Here is a 24,630-nt window from a genome sequence, read left to right as displayed (position 1 = left end):
AAGGAGCTTATCATGTAAAATTGTTTTGTAGAGTCTCAACTTTAATTTAGTTGGTGGCTGGGCGCTTTTAATGATTTCTTTAGTAACATTAATGCTATTTTAATACCTTTTAGTAATTTGGTTTCTTTTTTCTCTTCAAAACCTAAGTATATATGCTTTTTTTAATAAAAAATTATTTACCAGATTTCAGCTGTCTTCTCATCTCATTGATACTTTCTTTACTATGAAAAATGTTTTACCCCACTTCCTCTTAATCAAGTAGTCAGAAGAATGTAGGCTGTAAAAAACCTTGGCTGTTTTTCTCTGGAAGATTCCAAGTTTTTGCACTTCTGTTTTTTAAACATAACTACTTTTTCTAGACATAATGGTTAGAGAAAGAAGGGAAGTTTTATGTGGCTGCTGATCCAGTATGATACACTTTTCAATATGGTAGTGTTCTGTACTTAAAAGTTTAGCTTTGGTGCATGTACACTATTCACATCGTGATGATGTGAGGTAACAACTAAAAAGCTGCCTGTGATGTACAAAATGGCATTAGTTAAAATGAAATATGCTTTCGAATACTGATTCTACATAATGCAGGGTTTTGAGTCTCCTTAAATAGTTATTGTCATGGACCCAGAGCCTTGTTAGTGTCGGAGCTGCAGATTAACTTGTATTCACATGCTTGATTATAAACAGAGCTTGAACTCAGTGTTTATGAAATGGTACAAGTAATGTCTGATAAAACTCAACTGCTTCCGTGATGCTTCTGTTACTCTTAATTATGCATATAGAAGGTTACATTATGGCTTGTTCTCTTTTGAGTACCTGTTGTCAACAGATGTAAAATCCTACTGTGTCTGTTCACCTGTTTGTCCATGTGCCTGTCTGTTTCATGCAGTACCTCTTGTTTGCTGTTCATTTTTAGTCATAATTGAAGCTAGGCTAGACATTCAAAGTTCTACAGTTTTTTGGGAAAATCAGTCGCTGTATTGAAGAAGATGCACAGATTAGACCTGCCAGTTGAGGAAATGGTAGGCAGTATTAGTATTACTTCACCCCTGCCCCAAGCAGTTTTCAGACTCCTCAGTGTGTGCGCACTGTCCAGCAAGTGTATCTCTGCTGTCATTACTGTGCTTGCCAGGTGGGTTGTTGCAGTGGACTTGTGTTTCCCAGAGAAGATCTGGTTTATGGCAGTAGGAAAACGCAAGGATTCATCACAGGAATACTGCTCACAGGAGAATTTTTTTCTGCCATCTCAAAAGTAGCATGTACATAAGGAAACCTGTAGTAAAAAACTCCTGCATGGTACCTTCTTACATGTGTTCAGCGCATAATAGAATGTGGACACTGGATGCTAAAGTTTACTTTTTGATTTAAAATATGTTTTCAGAATAAAATTGGTATGATTTCAATTAGAAAATGTTGGTCACTTTTAAAGTGACATGGATAGAATGATGTTAACGTATGTAACTACAAGCAGTAAGAAATCCAATTATTTCTGTTAGTGAAAATACCTTAGAATCATTCCCATGTTCACATGTAAGTATTTCTTACCGAGGGTGCAGATATGGTAATGCAAGTCATTCATATTTGTTGTTATCTTTTCATTCCAGTATTACATGAGAGAACAAACATTTGCATTGATGTGTGAAATCAAAACTTGCCTTTATGAAACACATGCACATAATATACAGTGTTCCAGAGCTCTCGTTTTAGTTGGGGATTTTTCAGAGCCAAAATCTGTGTGCTTAACAGTGTCCTGTGAAACAGATTGTGCACATGGTTAGATTATGGGCAGCTGACTGCAGTTTCATCAATAAAAGCAGGACTTGCTATTTTATTTGGTCAAATGTAAACGAAAACCATAGGGTTTTGAAAAGTACAGTGATTTTTTTTTTTTTTAAAGCAAGTGAAGGCTTGGGTTTTTTTCTTTTTTTTTTTTTTTTAAATACTTTGGACTGGATTTCAACTATGCAGTAGACAATACCTGATTCACTTCCATATTGTAAACTGTAAACTAGACTAACAAGAGTATGACCTGTTTGTCAGATATTAAAAAGCCTACACAAATGGCTACTTTATTGTAATATAAATCACGCTGGTTCATGCATGTGGCAATAATTAACTTCTGTTGATGTTAGAAAAGAAGTCATATCATTGCTGAAAAACTGGTTTCAGTATGCTTTGACTTAGCTAACAGAAGTTAGGTGCCATTAGACTGGTAGAAATTTAACTAATTTTGAACAGCAGAAGTGTAAGACTACAAATTTTAAAGGGCTTGGAGCAGCTTTGTTATTTAAACAAGACATTCAAGTTGTGTTCTGTCATCATCGCCCCCCTCCCTTTTTGTTTTAAATGGAATATTTTGCATATAGCAACTAATGACATAATCAGAAATTGCATCTTTTAAACTTTAAGAGTGTGGTCTCAGAATGATTGATTTTCAACTTCCCTGTTGCTTGCTTTCCTGGTTAGTTTTTATAGGCCATCAAGAAGCAGTCAGGGAGCAGGTTAGCAGGAGTGTGTAGATCGCAAACTGAAAGCAAGTGTGCTAAGTTTTATAACAAATGTGTATCTTGACCATCTTTCTTTCTAAAGAAAAAGTAGTTTGTTAATAAATCTATTCCAGAGTGGATTATTAATAAATGGCTTTAATGTTTTTTGTCTGAGATACTCAGATATTATTTGATACTTAGCAGTTTCTAAATACTGCCCTTAGAATTTCTGTTGATACTCCTATTAGGTGTGCTTTGCACTCCATTAGTAGGAGAGTTAAATTGGTGCTAAATAGTGGTGGATGTTTCATTCTTTAGCTCAAGATCCAGCCTTTTAGGAAATGAAAAGGGAATGATACTCTGTTAAGACACACTTGATATATATTTGGACTTTGGCTAGCTTGTGGCCTCTTGCCCCATCATGCCCTGCAGTAGTCCCTTCCACTCAGGTTTTGGTGCCCTTTCTTTCACTCACTTCATTCACTGAGCAGAAAACTTTCTTCTACAGTTTCCTAAGTTGCCTTGTCAACCTTCGTCTTAGCAGAAGTCTGAGTCAAAACTGTGTTCTTACCCTGAACCTGAAAACCAGATCAGAATAAAGTACTTGCAAGCTTAGTTTTGCCCAGAATGTGTAGGGAAGCAGAAGGAAAATAACCTGAAACACAAAGCTATAGTTACTTTCAATAGGTAGCCATGAATAAAGTCTTCAGGCTTGCAGTAATTCTTGCTGCTGTTTACCATCACTGTCAGAGGTCATGCCACTGCTATTGTACTAGAATGATGCTAGGATAATGCATTTAATATATATGAATGGTTTGAAGTAAGAAATTTATGACTACCACTAGTTCCTTATTTCTAGAGTCTTTATTTTCTGCGTGTGTAATTCACTGTGGCCAAGATTTACGTCATCACTTCAGCAAGACGTGGCTCATAGGAAAGGAGAAAGAGGAGTACAGAAAAAAACACTGGCACTCCTAGCAGCAATGTGCATCACTCCTACCTAATTCTTGATTTTCTTTTAACTAGTAGGAGGTTACACTGTTAGCTAACTTTGAGCTTCCAACTTCCAGTGATGTCTTGTAGTCTGTTTTGGTGCTGCAGTGCTGTCAGTATTTTTTGTTCATTAATATCATGGAACTGTGTTTTCCAGTAGTACAGAGAAATGTCTGTGTGCAGTTTCTGTTTCTTTGAACTAGTTATCATAATTCTTTCTGCCATAAGAATATTTGTATTTTAGAATGTTTTGGTGACTTGTTTAAATTGATTTTATGTCAGAATGGTGCTGGGAGCACATGCAGAGTCATAAGTTTTGACCAGAAGAGTAGAATATTGCTACGGTCTTGACGTAAAGTATTCTAAAATTCTGAGGTCTTTTAAATTTCATTGGAGTAAGATGCATGAGGATTAAATACAGTCTACCCAATGTGTTCTTTAAAAAGATAACTTCTTTTGTTCTGCTATTTCTTAGTTTGTACTGTTTTGACAGTTAAAGCACAATGTCCTGAGAGGGGAGGAGGCGGCCTTCTTCAAAGTGCGCCTTAAGGAAATTGATGCATGGAAAGTACAAAATGGCTTTTCTTGTCCTGCTGTTATATCGTGTTACATCATGTTATGAGAGAACATCGACACACGTGAGCTTAGTAACTGTGTGATAAACTGTGAGTACAGTGAAACGTTGACTGTTACAGGTTAAACTTCAGTTCTTTTTGTTGTTCTTCCTCAGAATAATAAAAATGTTGTAAGTTGACAGAATGGAGCTACAGACAAGAAAGTTGTGTCTTTGTTTAGGCGTGGGTAAAGTTGAATGGAGATGATTGTTGGTTTTCAGGGAAAAACAAAGGAGCTAATTTTAATACAAGAAAAATCAACCCTTCTCCCTATCTCCTCACATTTTGGGTAAGGAAGAACTCGGCAATGTAAATACATGCAGTAAGCCATCAAAGGCAGAACTGAAGAACTTGCTACTAAGCTTATAATAAAGCAATTACCAAGTCCAACTAAATGTAAATCACTTGTACCTGCCTTTTTTCCTTAACCAGGCATTACAGAGCCATGGTATAAGTGACCCTATTGGCATAAACTAAAACAGTACTTATTTTCTCTTTGAGAGAAGGAAAATGCTTTCTTCTTACTGGGAATATAGTTGTGGCATAACTGTCAGTGCTCCTGTAGTGTGTATGACTCGTTCATCTGACTGCTGTCTTGTGTCTGGTTGGTGGCTTTCTCAGTGCCTGTATTCTGCATGCTACCAGGGAGCAACGTGACTTCTCTGTTACAGAATTTTGTGTGGTAGTCTCAGTTGGAGGGTCTGTTTTGCCTTTTAAGCTTCATGGAAGTGAACTTTCTGTAGTGGGTTGTTTAGGAAGCTCTGTGGAACAGACTTCACACACCAATGTGTGGGGTTTTTTTTAATTTTTTCTTCAGGTAACATGTCTTACACCTGTACTTATCATGTGACATGATAAATCAGCTAGGTATGCCTGTCATATGGCTCACGCCATGTGTTTTGACAGTAAGGGATAAACAACCAAAGATTAGTACTGTTGTTTTTCTGTGAAGTGATGTAGGCTTTTATATTTGCACGTTGACCAATTTGAAGCCTTTTATTGTTCAAGTGTAATATGTTACTTTAAAGTCACTGTTTGATAAAATATGTTCATTAGTTTAATTTCTTTGTGGCTGTAATGCTACCTTTTAATAATCACACTCCATTTCTGGAAATATGAAAACATAAAGGGTAATAAGTAAACATAGTATGATTTTGAAAATCAGGAAGATTTTTCCCTTTGTTCTTTGCCATGATAAGATACAGTTTACCAACTTAAGTGCCTTTTGTTGGTAAGGCAGTAAACTTCAGAAACTAAACAAGTAACTTAATAAATAAACCTGTAATAACAAACCCCATTTTGGTTGTTTCGAAAAGTAATGCTGCCTTCACTATACATCTAGGAAACATACTGTGTGATCCATTATCTTGTAATTTTCACTGTGGTTAATGAGAGCATTGTTCTAATCTAAATTTAGTAGAGTGATACAAACCTATAAAGTTTATTACAAGGGTTTTAATTGAAATCAAGTATTTTGCTAAGCACTGTTAAATGAGAATGGAATATTTGAACCACAGATGGGATATTTTGTTATCACAGCTCCTTCATATCTTGATACATTTTCCTAACATATTGCTGCTAGTTATCTTAATAGTACTAGGTATTTGTTAATCACATCTCCCAGTACAAGGCTGTGTAACTCAGATTTGAGTATGTGCTGCTTCTGTAGTAGCATAAAAGCAGCATACTACATAATTGTCAAGGACAGAATTGAAGCGTATGCATTGTGAAATACAGGTGAGGGAATGTGATATTGCTATCTAAGGACTATGTGATATGAAAAATAAATGTTACTCTGATCAGCTTTGTATGACAGATGCCAGTGCAGGAGCCTGTGATTGTTATCTTGGAAGAAGAAGCAAGAGCTGTGAACTGTAGGTATTTGGCCTACTGAAGGGGGTGTGTTTGTGTTTGAACGTTGTATTATGCTGACTTGGTTTGTGGATAGATGGAGACTGTTAGTTCCAGTGTGCAAAACATTCTAGTGCCTAAAAGTGTTACACATTTGTGTTTGAAGAAGATAGTGTTACCTTGGGCAAGAGTGAATTCAAATTCCAATAGACGGTTGTTCCCTAACAAATATTTGTAGGTAAAAGCTATCTCCATTTCTATAATAGTCTTATTGTTAAATCTATTATTGTTTTTTCTGACGTGCCTATGAAATATATGTATTGATAAATAGTATGATCTTAGCATTGTGCAAGATTGTTTTTCTGGAAGTGGTTTTGTTCTTGGGTTCTGGTAGTCCTCTGCTGAGTAAGCTTTCAGATGCATTACACAGGCCTCCCCCCTAATTTCCATTTGTGACTTCTGTTTTATGAAACTGTTATGTCCTACTAGCTTCAGGTGATGTAATTTCTTATGTATTTAATATCAAAAAATAATTTTTTACATGTATCACGAGAACATTTACAAATAACTGTAAAAAGTACTTGTGTTTGTCTCAAAAATACTACTTCTGCATTAGGTCTGAATTAATTCTTCAGTGTCACAATATGGGTGGTCCTTTTCTCCCACGGTATCTCAGGCTCTAAATGGCAGGTGATTGGTAAGGTGGATTTACAGTAGTATCAGGAAAGAAAATCCTTCCCTGTGGGGCTGGTGAGATATTGGGAGAGGCTGCCCAGAGCAGCTGTGGGTGCCCCATCCCTGGCAGTGCTCCAGGCCAGGCTGGATGGGGAGCAGCCTGGGCGGGAAGCGGGGGGGTTGTCCCTGCCTGGGGCAGGGAGTTGGAACGACAGACCATTCTGTGATTCTATGAATGATTCGATGAGATACTTGCTAGTGTGTCAGAAAACCATGTATGTAAGAATTTATTTCCGTGTCTGGTTAATTTTTAGGAGTAGGAGATAAAATATATTTGCCAGTTGGATTAATTGGTTTTGCTAACAGGCAGGGCAGTGTTTTTGTCATTGATGTGAAAATATAGAGAGACAAGATCTGATGCAAAGGATGTTTATATGTAGCTATACTGGATAACTGGTTAATTTCAATTTCATTTGGTTAAAGTGCTTTATCTTGCCAGCTCATGATTACTTTTATGAGAGGAGACAGGCTGTTTCTGTTTGTCACATCAGAGGGAGCCCAGCTTTCAGAGTTTAAAGATCAAACTACTTTCTTTTAAGGACCCGGGAATAAGTTTACATGGAAAGAAGTAGCTTCTTACAGTTTTCAGAATAGGGCTTGGTATTTGCTTTGTGTACCCAATATAATTTAATTGGGAATCAAACCTGTATTTCACACCTCCTTATAGCGTATTGTTTAAATGAGATTTCAGTGCTGGAGAATTAATAAAAGTAACTTACTGCCCTTTTAAATATGATGTCTCAGTTTTGTGCTGGCTGTGATAGTAAACTCATGCCTAATAAAGGTTCCTGTGTCAGTGGTGAGAATTTGCAGAAATTAATCAAAGAATCCCAGAGTGGTCGAGGTTGGAAGGGACCTCTGGAGATTGCACAAGGATTGCATCCAGATGGGTTTTGAATGTCTCTGCAGAAGGAGACTCCACAGCCTCTCTGGGCAGCCTGTTCCAGTGCTCTGTCACCCTCAAAGTGAAGAAGTTCTTCCTCATATTCAGGAATTTCCTGTGTTGGAGTTTGTGGCCTTTCCTCCTTGTCCTATCGATGGGCACCACTGAAAAGAGCCTGGCCCTGTCCTCTTGGCACTCACCATTAAGATACTTGTAGACATTGATAAGCTGCCCTCTCAACCGTCTCTTCTCCAGGCTGAACAGCCCCAGCTCTCTCAGCCTTTCCTTGTAAGGGAGATGGTCCAGTCCCCTTATCTTCATAGCCCTCCAGTCCCCTTATCATCTTCATAGCTCTCCGCTGGACACTCTGCAGTAGTTCCCAGTCTCTCCTGAACTGGGGAGTCCAGTTAAAAGAACTTTAAACTATTTGTGTTAACAATTCTAATAACTATAATAATACTACTAATTCAGAGAATTACTACTTCATTCCTGTACAAAGAATTGTCACTTCATTCCTGTATGATTTTTTCCCCCTTCTCATTTGCATTGTGTTTATGTTTTTCAGTTAGTTAAATTAATTTTTTCATTTTTTAAAAAAAAAGCAAACACCTTTCAATCTTTCTCATAGGTTTGATTTTTTATTTTCTTCCCTTGACTGGCTCTTTCAGCCTTGTTTTTCTCTCTTTTCCTCAGCTAGGTTTGTGTCTGTGTGACTTTTTGCTTTTTTAATATGGTACATGTTTCCCAGAGTCACGCAGAATGCAGTGAAGTTTTGTTTGTGACTGGGATTTCTGGCTCTATGCAAAACAATTCCTGTGTCTTTTTGGCAGACAGGAGCAGCTACATGAATGCTGAAGTCATGTCTTGCTGCTCCTTTGTTTGCTGGAGCTTACAATATCGTAGAACAAGTATGCGATCTCTAGGTAGTGGTCAGTTTTTAAACAGAGGATGAAGATATTAAGTCCCTTCTAATGCAGTAATGCTCAGACTTTTGCTTGTTCAGTGCAAAATAGACGTTAAAAGATGAAATGACACTTCTTTTGCTAGGAGAAGAACTTAGTTCTTTTCACGTTGGGGTTTTTTGTTTGTTTTTTTTTTCTTCATATTCTATTGATGATGATGGCAGGAAGAGGAACAGTATTGTGATTTTACTGACTGTTCCTTACTTTGGTTTATACTGGCATGGTAGAGTTGTTAATCAGCATGTCCCCAGTTGTTAGAGAATGGCCCTGACATCATTCTTGTTTATCAAATGTATGGAAGTGACATACCAGGGAGGTTATATAGAAAGGCTGACACTTTTTAGTCGTAAGTGTGCTTGCTGATCCCTGTAAGTGCTGAGTCAGAGAAAAAAAATCTATCATGTGTGTAGAATGTGGGAGTCGATGAAAATTAATTGATGCAAAAACCTTTTAGCACTTTTAGACAAGCTTTGCCAAAAGATATTTTTTTTGTAAGTCTTGAATCTTGATCAAAAGACCTAATCATGATGTAGACCTTCTTGTCATTGCTAACATCATTGCTTTCATCCATCGTAACAGTGAAAGGTCCTGATGTGGAAAGGTTCATGGCCTAATACTGTGTGATGTGCTGACAGAGCTTTGACAATCCAGACAGCTTTTGTTTCTTCCAAAGGGATTTTTTTTTCTTAGTAGCTGAGTCTAGGAATCTCACCTTGTCAAGCTGTGTGAAATGGTCAGCAACGTGAATAAACCCCCCATACTTCAGCATTCTGAACTTTTTTGCATTTTAGCTTGGATTCCTCTTCAGTGAGAGGATAATGGTGCTACAAACTGGCATGTTTCACAGACACATTTTACCTCAAAAAAGCAAAAAGGACTTAGAAGTTGAATTATTTTTCAATACTACTGAACTAAATAAAGCCTCAGACTTTAGATCAGTAGTTAAGCTTTTTGTGGCCTGCTGCACTGAAATAGGAAGAAGCACAAAGGAAGATCCTCTTCGTTCTTCACACAGTGTATACAGAGATTTTCAGCATTTGGAAGTCAGATGCTGTATAATTATTCTAGTATGAGAATTAGTAATATTTTTAAAATAGTTGAAAATGGGTAGACAAGCAAACAAATTAATGAAGATTTAATGGGAAGGTTAACAAATCAGAGAATAAGGACTGTGTCCAGAAGATGTCTACTTGATCATAATCAGACAGTCTTGTGCCAGGGAGGTTTAGATTGGATATTAGCAAAAATTTCTTCACTGAAAGGGTTGTCAAGCACTCGAACAGGCTGTCCAGGGATGTGGTTGAGTCACCGTCCCTGGAGGTATTTAGACCTGTACATATGGTGCTGAGGGTCATGATTTAGTGGTGAGCTTGGCAGTGTTAGGTTTACAGTTGGACTTAACAATCTTAAAGGTCTTTTCTGACCTGAATGATTATATGATTCTCTGTAAGTTGATCCCTGTACCCAGAGAATTGAATATGAGAGAATTCTCCAGATGCATAGATCAGATTACTTAAGTAAAAGAATATAGAGGAACTGTGGGCTAGAAGCCTTAGTTTTGCGTTTTAAGGCCAGTTCATAGTTCCTGCGTGCAGTGTTCTAGTGGCTAACTCTTGAATTTCCTCTGCAACAGAAAAGCATGGTCTGCCCAGTGCTTTGATCAAAGGGTCTGCGTGGCTTCTGCTTTCATAAAGGAGTGCTAGCATACTCACAATAAAAATGTGGCTTCCAGAGTTTAAAACAATTGTCATAAAAATAGATAACTCCCATTTTCTGCTGCTCAAAAGATGATTTCTTGGTACAGTGAAATGGAATTAATGTTTCTTACCTTCATTATCTTTTTACAAAGTTAAGATGTGGGTAAAGGCCTTAGTTTCCTGCCACTTCCAGGACTGTGTTTAATGTAGGTGAAGAGTGGAAGAGACCCAGTGAAACTTGATAATATTGAAGATAAATTATTGTGTGGTTTTTCTTACACCGCCACCCCCCAATTGCATTGTTCCTGTTTAGAAGGCACAGCAAGAGCTGTAAAGACCTTAGCCAACAAAACATTTCTGCCTGGCAGCAAGTGAGCATGTGACTGCTGTATCTCTCTGTTGGCGGGTACTTGAATACTTTACTGAGGTAAATGTGGCATCTCTGGATGGGAGGCCTTCTGTGCAGTGGTTCTAATGATTCTCTTAAATCTTTGTTGCATTTGGAATGTCCTGATAAGGCCTCATCTGGAATACAGTGTTTGTCTTTTTTGTTCCAGAAGGATTATTCATGTTCAAGAAACTTGAAACTAAAATATGTGAAAAGATACACTAGGATCCCAAGGGTAATTTGGAGACTTACAGAAGGATTTGAAAGAACTAAAGACTGGTTTAGTTAAAATTAAAATATGAGAGCTTGCCTGTTCCTCCTGCCCCTCCTTGGGCCACAAACTCCATGAAAAAAGTGTTAAGAGAACAAAAATTGTATGATTCAACAAACGGGGTTAAGCTGATAGATAACAATTTTAGGCTGAAAACCTGAGGAACATAAAGGTGGGGGAAGGAAGCTAAATTTTAAGATGGCATCTGATCCGTTATGACGAGGGTTGTATCATGTGGGATAGGAAGGAAGTATATTCGATCCAGGAAGTCTTCTCCAGTCATGTGCTCTTTTAGTATTAGTACACTGGTTTATGGGAGGGGGCGAGAGAAGAATTGCAAGCAGGCAAAACCTGAATACATGAATCTTTAAAACAAATTAAACCCAGAATCCAAACTCTTAAGGGGAAGTATCTGATTTCTAGTACTTAAATATTCCTCATACCAACTGATGCCCAGTCTTTGCTAGCACTACTGTGCACATTGCTGAAATACTGAACTCTTGTTGAATTATTAGTAGTTTCCAAAATCATAATGGATAGTTTTGCTTTGGTAGATAAAAAATTTTCTGAAACTACATGATATATTTGTATAAAGCTTATATTCTCAACTCTACTGTCATAGTGGAGATTTTTTTTAGTTGAGTTTTTGTTCTTAATCCCTATTAGTTCATCAAAAGAGATAAAAACCTTTAAAAAATATTTCTAAAAATATGTGAATTTTTTAAAATCGGCTCACTTTCCTAAAGTTGTCTATTTTAGGGCCATGAATTCTCCTTTCTTTTGCTTTTGACTGTTTTGGTAGAAGAGTTTGCCAAGAAGCAGGTTGTCATGTGTTAGTCTTTAATAGGCGCTAATGACTTCTTTGCTAAGACTTTGAAAAGTGTCTGTAATGGCATGGCTCATCTTGCACAGAGAAACTTGCTTCATTTTAAAAACAATATTTATGTAAGCTTTAGAGAAAAAGTGCCCCCATTTCATCAAGTATCCTTTCTGTCCTTTCAAGAATAGTAGTTGTAAATGTTAACAAAGTATGAAAAAGTTTGACAGTTGTCTTATCTCACTTTTTCAGTCTTTTATAGTGCCTTAACTTTGTTAGCCTTCCCATCACAGTAAACTTCCAGGGCCGACAAGCCCTGAATACTGATGAAAACCTGGAAGAATGTAGCTTAAAATTCATGTTCCTTCAACCTTTTTTTGCAATATAATTGGAAGGGGCACTAAGTCGAATTCAACAAGACAGGCATATCTTCTGTAAGATGCTTGCATTGGAGAAAGAAGAAGACTGCAGTCAAGAGCGAGCCTCTCAGCTCTATGAAAATGGTGCAGTTTTTACTGCATTTGCAGCGATTTCAGATTCTAAGTTTTGAGTTAATTGAGAAGTTGCCAGTGCCAGAATGTAAACCAGTTATACTAGTCTTGTTTTAAAAAAAACACCTCGCAAAGTGATAACAGTAACAAAGGTGGGAACTCACCCCACCCTGTCTTCCCACTTAGGTCAAACCTCAGTTAGCTCCATTTATATGCTAATATCAAGGACAGGAAACTTCCTTTTTCTTTACTTTGTACACAATAAGGAAATAATGCTGGAAAAGAGATAAGGTTACAGTAACATTGCATAGTTATCAAAGAAACTTGAAAATAAAAAATAACATAACATTTCCTGTCCACATTAACTGTCCCATTCTTGCAATGAGATGCAGTTATCACACCTGTGTGTCTGTGTAGCACAGTGCAGCCAATGAGACACCGCCTGTGCTGAGTTGATACTGGGAAATATAAAAGAAAGTTCAGAATCTCCTTTTGCAGGCACTCCACATGTTCTGTTCTTTCAAATATTCACCTTCTGCCTATCTGCATTGAGTGTGGAATGTCGGCTGCTTCTGGCCTTTTATTTTCAAATTGCATTAGAATTTTGTTTGTGTTTAAGGATACCTTGTTTCATGCTTTGCAATAATCAATTCTAAAAATAAATCTAAAAAATAAGCCACCATAAAATGCTTTTCTCTTGGGCTTTGTTAGTGGAATAACTGTGGGTACTGAAAGGCAAAAGAAACTAGTTGCAAGAATGTACGTTACTGTGCAATTAAATAGTAAATCCTGAAATTTCCATGTTTGTGTGTATGTGCAGTTGTGACAAGGAAAAGAATATTTAGTCTGAAACAATATTCTGTGGTACTTTCTATTTTTTTTTTTTTTAATTGGACAGAGAAGTTGGTATTTGTGTTAACTCCCTTAAATTAATCCCAAATCATATCTTTACTGTTGAGTTTTAGCTTAGCTTTCTGCTTAGTATAGTATTTGTGTACCTAAGGCACCTGTTTATCCTGTACTGCAGGAAGATGCTGGAGCCAGTACCAGTCTGTGTGCTTTTGATCGGGGAGAAGAAAACGACTGCAATACACAAGGAATGTATTATTTATAAAAGTAGATGCTTCATTTGTTTTTAATTGCAAAATTATAACGTTTCGGTCTTGGTATATACATATCTAGAGCAAATAGTACAGTTTTTGAAACTTCACAATCACTAGTTTTAAGTTACGTTTTCCCAAGTTTTGCCCTAAAAATAATAGTTGTGTCTTTTTGTAGGTAATGGTTTATGTTGAGTTTTCATTTCTTTTACAGTTTGTTTTTAAAAACCTTCAGTTAACATAGAAGTTTGGGTTCTTCCTTGAACTTGCTTCTAAAAAAGTTTTTATATGTTAATTGTTCTTTATAGTGCAAACCTCTACATGGTCAGCTAATGCAAATACAATTCTGAGTAAAGCAACCATAAGGATGGACTCCAGAGGAAGTAACAATCAGAATCACATTTGCCACAGTAGATGTGCCTTTTAGTTATAAGTTGGTACATACCAATGGTTGAGTTGGACTGGTCAGTAAGTTGTAAAGTGATGGTAGAAATGTGCAGTAGACAGATATAATCTAGTGAGGTAATTAAACCCCACAGCTGTGAAAAGGATGTGCCATAGTTTCCATCTGAGTACTTCCTTTATTTGGGCCATCAAGTACATTCTGGTTGCAATGATAAAAATTCTTGCTTTTTCTAATAGTTTAAACCAATTGGGAGTCTGTACTGCTTCCATTTAATTGGTACGATTTTCTATTGTGCCTTCTTTGGTCTTGTGCTGAGATGTTGTGGTGAGGAGCAGTCCCATTGCTTTAGCTGCATCCTGCCCCTCTTTCATGTTGGATTGTACGCTTGCTTGGCTGAGTGAAGAGTGAGGTGAACTGATGTGTTGGAGGGTGTCTGTGTGTGTGTGAAATAGACTACAAGTCGCTTTACTGCGGTACCTCTCAGTCTCCGTTAAAACTGGCTGTTCAAGAGCAGTGTTACTGAACTCCTGAGCATGTGACCAGCACGTTCAGACTGATGTTGGTAGTGTCTGAATAGAGCGTTTGTTTAGAAGGAGTTGCAACCAGAAGCAATGGGATGAGGAAGAAAAAAGGAATATGTTAAATGGAAGTACTGTCTGTTCAAATTTATAAATGGTTAAGGGAATTTTTTTTGAAGATGGAGATTCTGGTTCCTGAAAACTTGTAGAAAGCTTTGGGGAGCTAGCGTGTTTGCAATGGAAGCAGCTCACAGAACCCTGAACCAGCTTTGGACTGGCTAAATTTAAGTGTTGCTGACAGTGTAGATGCAGCTGCTCACAGGCTGAAGGAAAAATAAGTAAATACTTGACAATTAGCTGCACTGTGTTTTGTGTGCATTGTTTAGCTTAGCTTAAAGTTGGCAGAAAACGAGTTCGACAGACATAGTGGGGGTTGTAGTGAGGATATATCCATTTACAGGAGAGTCTTTTGCCTCCCAGAACCCATCAAGTGGTGTGGTAGATCTGTTTCACTTTTACCCTTGATTTTATCAGGTAGATGTCTTGCTACAATTAAATTTTATACAAAACCAGCCTGACCACTGGGTGTATGATAGCCCAGTTTATGCTTACAGGGCACAGGCTGTGAGGGTTTCACAGTGCCCTGCACTATGTGTGTTTCTTACATTGTCTCACTTGTGATATTAAAGCCCTCTAACTTTTCTCCACCTCTTCCTCATGTGTTCGTGTGTAATATGCAAGTGTCCAATTAGGTCTTGGAATGTTAACCAAAAAATTATCATACTACTGAGTGCTACTTCCCTTTAGAAAGAAATGCACAGCTGTGTTTACCTGGGAGGGTAGAGAGTAATTTCTTTCAAGCAAAGCAGGTTGATAATTTCCAATTTTCCAGAATAAAGTGTGAAATAATTTGATTGCACCACTGATAATCATCTTTTGACTCTCTTGGGAGCACCAAATACAAGCTGCTGGAAAGAGGGGAAAATAAGAATTCTGCTTGTGTAACCTTCAAATTACTTAAAGTCAAGCTAATTCAATGTGTGAGATATGTGCGTTGTCCAGGTGATAGCAGATGTCAAATCCCCTGTGTTTAAAATAATGATTAAAGTTACAAAAGTATCTCCTATGCATCTGCTGTAAGGTGAGAGAAGGAGCAGTAGTTTTGTTGACATGTTACAGGGAGGTGAAATTCAGTTATTGAAATAGACAGTGTGTGGCTGAGATTTGGCAAGGTAATGAAGGGAGATCAATTCAGAAGTCCTACAGAAACAGAATGGGAGCAAAATGAATAAATGACACTTAGTGACTCAACTTTAAGCCATTCGTTCTGCTTTCATGATGGTGTGTTTAAGGAAATACTGTAACCATTGTGGAATGGAATGTATATTTAAAATAAAGAAGAGTTACTTCTACTAATGGATGCACCTTGTATAACATTAATTTTAATCTTGTGATAGACGTGCAAAACATACCTGCAGCCTACATTACACCTAATTCCTGGGACTGAGGTTTTGACTGGTGCCTATTGTGGGTTTTTTAAATAAAAAAAATCACAGAGTTATTTTAAGAATAAAGTGAGTAATTGGGAAGGTTAGCTATGTCTGTATAGAAGTGCCATTTTTTAAGAAAAACTCATGAGGCAGATTCCAATCCATTCCAGCATGTGAGCTTGTAATATTTCTTTGATGCTGAGGAAGGTGGAGTCTGGGGGGAGGGATGTCATCAACATGTAAGTTTCTTCCCACTTTCAAAGGGAAAATTGCTATACCTAGTTTAGAGGCCTTGGACCGTTTCTTTACTGACTGTGGCAAGTACTACTAATGTATTGAGATAGCTTTCTACAGCAAGCAAATAAAACTCTGAACAATGAAGCCATTAGTCTTTGCAAAGAGAATAAACAACCTCAGTAATACAAGACCATGCATAAATATGCTTTTCTTTATTGGTGAAGAATGGACAATGGTCTTTGATTAACGTGGTGATTTGTTTATTATAAATATATATAGTATATGGAGAAGGAACCAGGGCAGTGTATGATGCACGTTGTCATGTTGCATTGTATTTGCATTTGTTTGTTTACTTGAGCAAGAAATGGGATGTAAGATTTGTCCTCCTGTAAATATATCACACTTGTCTATTTTTGTTCTTAAATACTGAGTTTATTTGATGAAGTTTACAGCAGTTGCATCAAGATGCACTTTTTTCCCTGCATTGAAGAGTCTTAGATACACAGGACGTTGGTCAGTCAGTTGTGTGTAATACAGAGTTGTCCAACTGAAGTTAGTTTTGGCTCATCAAAAGATAGTAGGTAAGTCTGTGTGTACACATTTAGACCTTCACTAAAATACTGACTGCGCAGTTGACACTGTCTGGGAGGAAGAACATTTGACCACTGCATTAGGTTAATTTGACACTAGTACTGGTTTTATTGTCTGTAGTTTTGAATGTAGTACTAAAATTTTCCTTCTGAATACAGGCTTTTTTAGTGTAATGAAAGTATGTGATACTCATATATTCATGCTGGATGATTTGCATACCATATGATATTTTAATGGACAACTGTGCTCCTGGATTTCTGTTAAGTGTTTCAATAAAGGGATTAAGGAATTACCTTGTTCGGGTTCCACAGCACCTGCTGGTGGTGTTGCACATTTGCATGCCTTCCTATCCTGGTTTTTCATCCTCGCATCTCCCAGGCGTTTCCTGACACTTGTGCTTATCTGTCTCAAACTCTGATTTCATATTCCATTCCCCTTTCCAAGGTTAGATTCCACAGCCCTCCTATCCCTACCCCTTCCCTGAGGTGCAATCAACTTCATGGCTCAACTGCCTGTGGAAAGGTATTCTACATACACAGGCATTGAAGGTAGGAATGAACATAGAACATGACCTCTAATAACATGGGTATCAAGAGTATAGAAGACTGAAAGCTTACACAGGCAGCAGTCTTGAGGTTTTGTATGAGTTTTGAAGGTGGACTGAAATGGTTATTGCATCATTTCAGATTAAAGGCTGACTTTAGTAGGTCTTTAGTCAAAGAAAGCTAAGAAAATGCAAATGTACTTTGTTGAAACTCATTTTACATTACTATCTTAAGTAGTTCATGTGGTATGAAGCTGTGAGATAACTCGAGACAGTATGAAGTTACTTTGCTTCTGCATGTGGTTAATGTTGAATTTTTTTTGCTCTGGAAATAGTTCTTAACATACGCAGACCATGAAGTATTGGAGCCATAGTAAAGCATGTTTTTGAAGCTGTCACCTGTTTTTACTTGCAGTCATGCAGTCTTTTGCATTACAATTTCTGAAGTACCTGTTCCAGTTTCTTGTGGAAGCTGCTTTGTTTACAATTTTTTGGATTTCTAGTTAAGTTGTAGAGGGTTTTCCAAGAAGTGATGCTTTCCATGTACTAAGATAGAGAAGAGATGAAAAAAATCCCCTTTCTCTCTCTTTCCCCACGGCTTGGCTTACATACTTGCATCCAGTCAGAGCAAAGTATAAAGAAGTCAGCGGCTGGTAAAGGAGATTTGTTGAAGCAACAGATTGTCAGAGGGCATCAGGCTGAATCTACTACTCAAGATTTCTTCCCAAGTCTTGTCTTCCCTTTTGGTAGTGTTGTTACCATGGGGAAACAAGTCAGCTGTATTCCAGTGTGGTTGGATCCTTAGAGGTTTGGGAAACAACTTCTTCTCAATGGACAGTATTCAGGGCTGTGACAGTGCAGTATGCTCTGCCTGCTGGTAAGGTAGTTGATTATCACTGCTTGCAGATGGCACACTGGAACCTTAATAGATGTTTTCACTATTCTCAACTGTATTGAAGCTCTAACATTTGTCTCAAGGTTCAGGTTTTGGTGGGCTATTCAATGCCTTCAGGACTGATACCAACCCCAAAACTTAGCGGTGCCACAGGTATAGATGTAGTCAGAAGTAGAACATAACGTGCAAAATTATAACAGGTAGCAAGTACTTGAGCTTCATTTGATACAGGAAATGCCATGTTTCCAGCTTAGAAGAAGAAATACAACTTCATTTTCTGCTTTCCGAAGGGTGGTTCCGGGTTCTAGCCAACCAGCAGGATATTTGAGAGTGTAGCAAAATACATGCTTTATTAAGCTTTTCCTCTCCAAAAAAAAAAAAAAAAAAAAAAAAAAGCAGCTTTGCTCTCACTTTTTAAATGGTGTAGGTACTGTGTCATGTCTCCTTCCATTGCTTCTGTTTGTTTCTGGTCTAGTAGGTTGGGGAGTTCTTTGGTGGTGGTAAAGCATGGCAGTAGGGTAGAGAAGGAAAACAGTAATGTTTTGATTTCTCCTTGGGAGAACAAGTGTGATTCCTTTCCTCTGTAGGTTGATGATGTTGCCACTGACTGTTCTGAGGAGTGATTTGTTTCTGGCTGCCCTTTGACAGGGGAGAATACCTATTTTTTCCTGGCAGGCCTGGGAGTAGAGTTTGACAGTAGTGGCCATAATAAATAAAAAACTTGGTGATGTTAATGCCCACACATTTTCAGGTTGTAATTTAAAACTAAATTTAAAAAACTATGGCTGTTGTTGATGTAACTACCTACCTACATTGAAATTGTTACGTAGCTTACCTAACTCTGTAAAAAAAGTTCTTGCTTATGTAGATGGCTGAAGTTTTGGTTATGTAAACTTATTAGCATGTTTTCTTGACTGAGCTACTGTGAGATAGTGGGAGCTTTATGCTCCCATCAGTGTGATGCTGTAGAAAAATTCTGGAGCAAAAATGTCCATTCCCCCCCCCCCCCCCCCATTTTCTTTGTAAAAAGTGTTCAGTAAAGATAAAATCCCCAAACAAACCAACAACACCCCCACCCCACCCCCAAATGCCATTTTACTCTGGCAGTTTTTGATAGGCAATTATTCATATTTGATAGACAGTTTTAACTGAGCAATGTAGCTGTAGAGAGCATTGTACAAGCTTAATATAACAAGTATATGTTTAGTGCTGCAGAAAATACATTTAAAAAATAAAACTGTAAAATCTCACTGAGTATTTACTAGTCTCCAATGAAAAAAAATAATTAGAAACCCCTAATAATACCAGATTTCTGTTACTATAGCAAGTAACATTTTCCTGAAGTGGTTGTATTCCAAACGTAGCATCTGTTGTGCTGTTTTCTATTTCCTATACAGTGTGAAGCAAGAAAGCAATCCAAACAAATGTTTGAAAATTAATTTTAGTTTTCAATTTTCAGTGAAATATGTGTGGATTTTGTACTGACATAGACATTCTTTGAATTTTCAAAGCATGAGGAGAAGTTGAAATCCCCATGCTAGAGAGTGTTAGTAATGGAATGGAACTCTGGCTCCACAGAAACAGAATAGAAGATTCTCATTGATTTCTGGGAGGCCAGAATTCTTTTTGAGTTTTAAGAGGAAGATTCCTTTGACTTACTGGGTACAACAAAGGGGAAAGCATTGTATCATTCACAGTTTAGTAAGGGTAAAATGGGTATGTGTATTTAAACAGCTGGTTGCAAACAAAGAAAGTGTGATTACATAGCATTATGCTTAAACTATTGTTGTTTTTAATAGCTTCATGTCTGGCTGTGGGAAGCAAAGTATTTTCAGTATACTGAAAATACCTTACGTGTTTTTTTTAAGAATTTTTACTGTTCTGTTCTATGCGTCTGTCCTTGTTAAAGTTGCTTGATGAAAGGATGACTCAGCTGATAATTAATTGTTTTCTGTTTACAGGTTGCGAAACAGCAATGTCACAGAACTGACCAGGTTCATCACAGTAAGTAAGCCATAGCGATAAGTGTTTTCTGATAAGATTTTCTGAGAAGCATGAATCATGCAGGGGGAAAAAGAAGGTGTTAGGTACTGTATGGCTTAGTGCTAAATTCTGCATCCAGGTCCTGATTGCAGCAAGACATTAAGCACAGGCTTAACGAAGACTCTTAGATTCTTAGTTCACAAGTGCTATTACTTTCGTGGCTGCATGTCTAACCGTTGAGTAGGTGTTTTAACAATTAATGTCTGTAATAACACTGTTAATTTTCTTTCTGGATTTCTTTATATGTAGGCTTGAAATATGATAGAATGTAATCTTAGTGTGTTGCATGTTGTCAAATACATCTTTAGTAGTTTTGATATCTGACATTACATAGTTTAGGGAACAGTTAAAATGAATGGAGAGATTGTGCAGAGAGTTTTGATTCCAAAATCAGTTTTAGCAACTTTGGAAAAAGTACTTTGAATAGTCAGAGCCATGTGATATTTTGCTGTGTGATGAGCATGAATTATCTTGTTTTATTAATAGTTTACTACAATATTAGGAAATGAAGAATAATTTTCCAAGTTTATTATTTTGGTGCTCCTCATATTAACCATCAATTCTTCATACACTTGTGATAATATACCCTGAAAATAGCCAATAACATACTTAAATCTGTAAAGACGTATTGCAAGTTTATGTACAGTAATGAGACAGGTTCATTAATGAGAGCCTTGTTTAGATCCCAGACATGATACTGTGTGATACAGTGGAGTCTTACATTTCAGTAGCAGCCTTCATGCCCTCTTTTCAGAGGTACCTTTGCAATCAGTAAAGATTAAATTTGCACTGACAAGGTGGGGATGGAGTGGGGGGGGGAGGAGGGAAGAAGGCTAAATCAGTCATTTTTACGTGCTGATTAAAATAATTTTTTAAGATTAAATTTAAAAGGCTCAGGTTTTAGAAGTACTTCAGGTGTACAGTTGCGTGATTTCTGTACAGTGCAGAAAGAGAAGCTATTAAAACCACTACATGTGACTTAATACAGTACTTAACGGAATGGGAAGAACAGCAACATCTGCTGAATTCAAAGAATGTATAGGTTCATATGGAGAGAGCAGATCTATTAAATCAAGTGAATTAAAGGTCAAAAGAACAGTTTTCTAGTGAACACATTGCTTAGCAGGCAGTGATATGAGAGCAGGTAAGGGCAGAACATAAGATAGCGTGCTATTTTGAAGTGAGGAGCAGCAATCTGAACCTGTTTAAAAAAGCAGAACTAGGAAAGTCATTAAGTAATCTGCAATAGTAGACAAAAAATAGGAAGACTGTATCTAGGATTTAGAGTTTACTTCAGCCATCAGACATGAAACTTACCCTACTACAGTAGTATAGTGCCAGCTCATATAAGCTAGGCAAGTTTTAATGAAAAAGCTTTCTTTTCTTAAAAACTGAACCCTGTTGTTTCTGTGTTAGAAGTTAACTTTTTTTTTTTTGGATGTACTGAAATGGAAAGGCTGGGGCTTTCCCAGCCTCCCTGGGTCTGATGGAAGTTGCTGAAACTTCCTGCAAAACTGGAAGCTTCCTCTAGGGGGTAGCGGGCTGTGGTATCTAATTAATTTTAGAAACATTACCTGTATCTTGGGCTTTAAAAAGGTAAACCTGCTAACCTTCTAACTTGTGAAATCTTGTTTGAAAAAAATAAAATTAGTCCTTTTCCTTGGGAAGGAGGTATGAATCCCATTGTGAATAGAAGTACATAAAAATATGAAAACAACCATTGCTCGAGTTGAAAATTTCTCTGTGACTTTTCTGAACACTGAAGTGTTATGAAAGCTCCTTTCTCCTTAATGTTTTGGGAGTTACTACCCACAAACAAGTCTAGATCCCACTTTGGGGGGGCAGTTTCCCCTAGACTTACAACCATGGAGTGAGAGGTGCTAGATGGGTGCAGCTGTGTTACACTGTGGAACAGTCAGGATGAATACTGAACAAAAAAACGGAAAAGTGCCTTACTCAGTAGAATGAGAAGAATGCTCCATAAATGGTCAAGTTTACATGCATAGCTTTTCTTCCTTTAAATATGCTATTGGGGAAAGACAGGAGGGTTTATAGATTGATTTGTGTTTTTTGGTCAGTTTTCCCATAGGCCTTAAATGCAAAGGAAATAATAGCCAGGTGCTGATCTCTTTCTTTCAACAAGCCAGTTGTTAAGACTGATTGTACTAACTCAGTGTACCAGTTTATTTTACTTGTGTGTTTATGGCCAACTTTAAGTTAGTTACTCCTTTTGTGAGGAATGAAAAAGGTCAAATCTCTGAAAAAGGGGAAAAAACATATCCGTAGCCATCTCTAACACTTCTGTGGGTACAGTCAATTCTTTACCCTACATTCTTTCTTTGTTATGAAGCAATAACAGCCCTTCCATCCAAACAAAGAAATGACACTTCAGAATGCATTCTGTGGTAACAAATAGGTTGCTCCAGGGAGAGCTTGAAAAGACTAGGAAAAATGGCAAGTAATACTTCCTTGTACTTTCTGAGTTGTGGTGGTGGTTTTTTGTTTGTTTTTTTTTTTTTTTTTTCCTTCTGTTAAGTCATGCCATTTTAGATACGAGGTTCTTGAGGAGACTAATTTCGGCTCCCAAAATACAAAATTCTTTTCATCCCTAATGGTGGCTCTTTTTATTTGTTCCAAAAGGTGGTGGTGGTGGTTGTGAATTCTAACAGTACCACTTTACTTGTGGAAACAGAATTAATGCAGAATGTTGGCATAGTACTTGAAAGTTACGCAGATAATACTTTCAAAAAAATTTTCTATATGGTTATAATGAAACAAATTTATTAACAGCTAGAATTAAACAAGTGATTTAAAAGTAAAAGGTCAGCTGCACAGAAGGCTGAACAAAAACTTCTAGAGTTAAGGTAAAATGAAGAAGAGAACCCTCAGAATTTGAACAAAATTGTGATGACAAGTTACATTTGAGAGATGCTGCCACTACAGGAATGCTAGTTGGTGAATATTGAGGTTAGCAGAAGAGTCATTGTAGGTGAGATCTACATTTAAGTTTTTTTCCTTTTGGGGAGGTGGGGGTGGCAGGCGGGCAGGGAGAGAGGGTGGAGGAGAAGATCAAGGCTTCACAAATTGTGCTTTCTGCAGAAAGTAGAAGTAAGGATTTGGCATGTTCTGAAAATTACCCAGTTTCTTTTTGCAGTAACAAGTATGCATTGGCCTACTTTGAATTGGTGGCTCGGAGTGTGAAGATGAACAGCAACAAAAAAAGTGTGTGAGTGTTTTTGCTGTCAGATCCAGGAAAGATGTTATATATTTGAATTACTGCTTCTAAAATGCAGAAATTGCCAAGAAAAGCCCTTCCCTTACATGAAACTTAAGTGTGTGTAAATAGTAGCCTGTTTGCAAACTAAATAAAAACACAACAGTCTCTCAGAAACATGCAAGTTAGGCAGACATCTTGCTTTCTTGTTTGTTTGTGCTTCATCACTTGTCAGATGTCTCAAAACAAAAGAAATGGCACAAAAAGATTGATTGTTTCACTGTGAGTAAAATTTGACAAGAAGCCTGGGAACTGGCAACTAATGAGAAACTATTGGTAATAAATTGGAACACGCTGTGTGGAGAGGTAAGGGGGAAAGAAAGAAGAAAATATTAGGTGACTTCAGGTTAGTGAAAATAGTTCTGTGCTTTTATGAAAATTTGAGTGTATCATTAGCTCCTTCCCCACAACTTCCCATTCTTCTTGTCAGAAGCTAGCTTGAAGCATCTAGATGCAGAGCTATGTTTGCCTTTTTTCATCACGTAAATACTCAAGGGTCTAAAGAATTCAGGTGAAGGTGTATTTGGTTATGGAAAGGGAATCTTTGTTTTTATATTCCCCCAAAACTATTCTGGGGCCTACAGTGCAAGAAGGACATGGGCCTGTTGGAGTCGGACCAGAGTCGGGCCAGAACAGCTCAGAGGGCTGGAGCCCCTGCTCCTGTGGAGACAGGCTGAGAGCATTGGGTTTGTTCAGCCTGGAGGAGAGAAGGCTCCAGGGACATCTGATTGTGGCTTTTCAGTATATAAAGGAGGATCATAAGAAAGATGGGGAGATGCTTTTTACCAGCGCCTGTAGCAACAGGACAATGGGTAATGGCTTTAAGTGGAAAGAAGGCAGATGCAGATTAGATATTAGGAAGAGCCTCTCCCCGTGAGGGCGGTGAGGCGGTGGGCCAGGCTGCCCAGAGCAGCTGTGGGTGCCCCATCCCTGGCAGTGCTCCAGGCCAGGCTGGATGGGGCTGGGAGCAGCCTGGGCTGGGGGGGTGTCCCTGCCCGGGGCAGGGCTGGGAACTGGGTGGGCTTTAAGGTCCCTTCCAGCCCACACTGTCCTGTGATTCTATGAAAACATGCTTCATTACTTTTAGTAATAGTGCTTGAAAAGGAGCAATTCGGTTTTTTGACTGTGTAGGTGGATGTACATTTGGTAAGCTCAGAAAAAATATAAAAGCTGCCAAAACAGCCCATCCCCCAAAGAACATGAGGATTTACTTCTTTGTACATATGTAACACCTGCAGATTTAATTATATCTTTACTTCAGTATAATAACAACAATTAACATTGACTAAGAAACTAAAAATAATATGATGTTAACAGTTTTATGTGCCTACAGTAATTATACAGAGTGTA

General features: G+C 37.7%; 1 protein-coding gene across 20 annotated transcripts in view; it reads left to right on the top strand.

The window, feature by feature from the left end:
- The window catches only part of BAZ2B (bromodomain adjacent to zinc finger domain 2B), a 156,456-nt gene that overhangs the window by 19,498 nt on the left and 112,328 nt on the right, over nucleotides 1-24,630 (top strand). For 18 of the 20 annotated variants that reach the window (XM_055717766.1, XM_055717775.1, XM_055717774.1 and 15 more), the window contains exon 2: nucleotides 19,925-19,967. The gene's annotated coding sequence lies outside the window, so the exon portion shown is untranslated. Of the gene's footprint in view, nucleotides 1-19,924; nucleotides 19,972-24,630 lie in introns of all 20 variants that reach the window. The other 2 variants (XM_055717762.1, XM_055717760.1) reach the window with 1 other exon arrangement.

The sequence above is a fragment of the Falco cherrug genome, chromosome 8 (assembly GCF_023634085.1).
Source record: "Falco cherrug isolate bFalChe1 chromosome 8, bFalChe1.pri, whole genome shotgun sequence".
Classification (NCBI taxonomy): domain Eukaryota; kingdom Metazoa; phylum Chordata; class Aves; order Falconiformes; family Falconidae; genus Falco; species Falco cherrug.
This window is presented reverse-complemented; position numbering and strand designations above follow the sequence as displayed.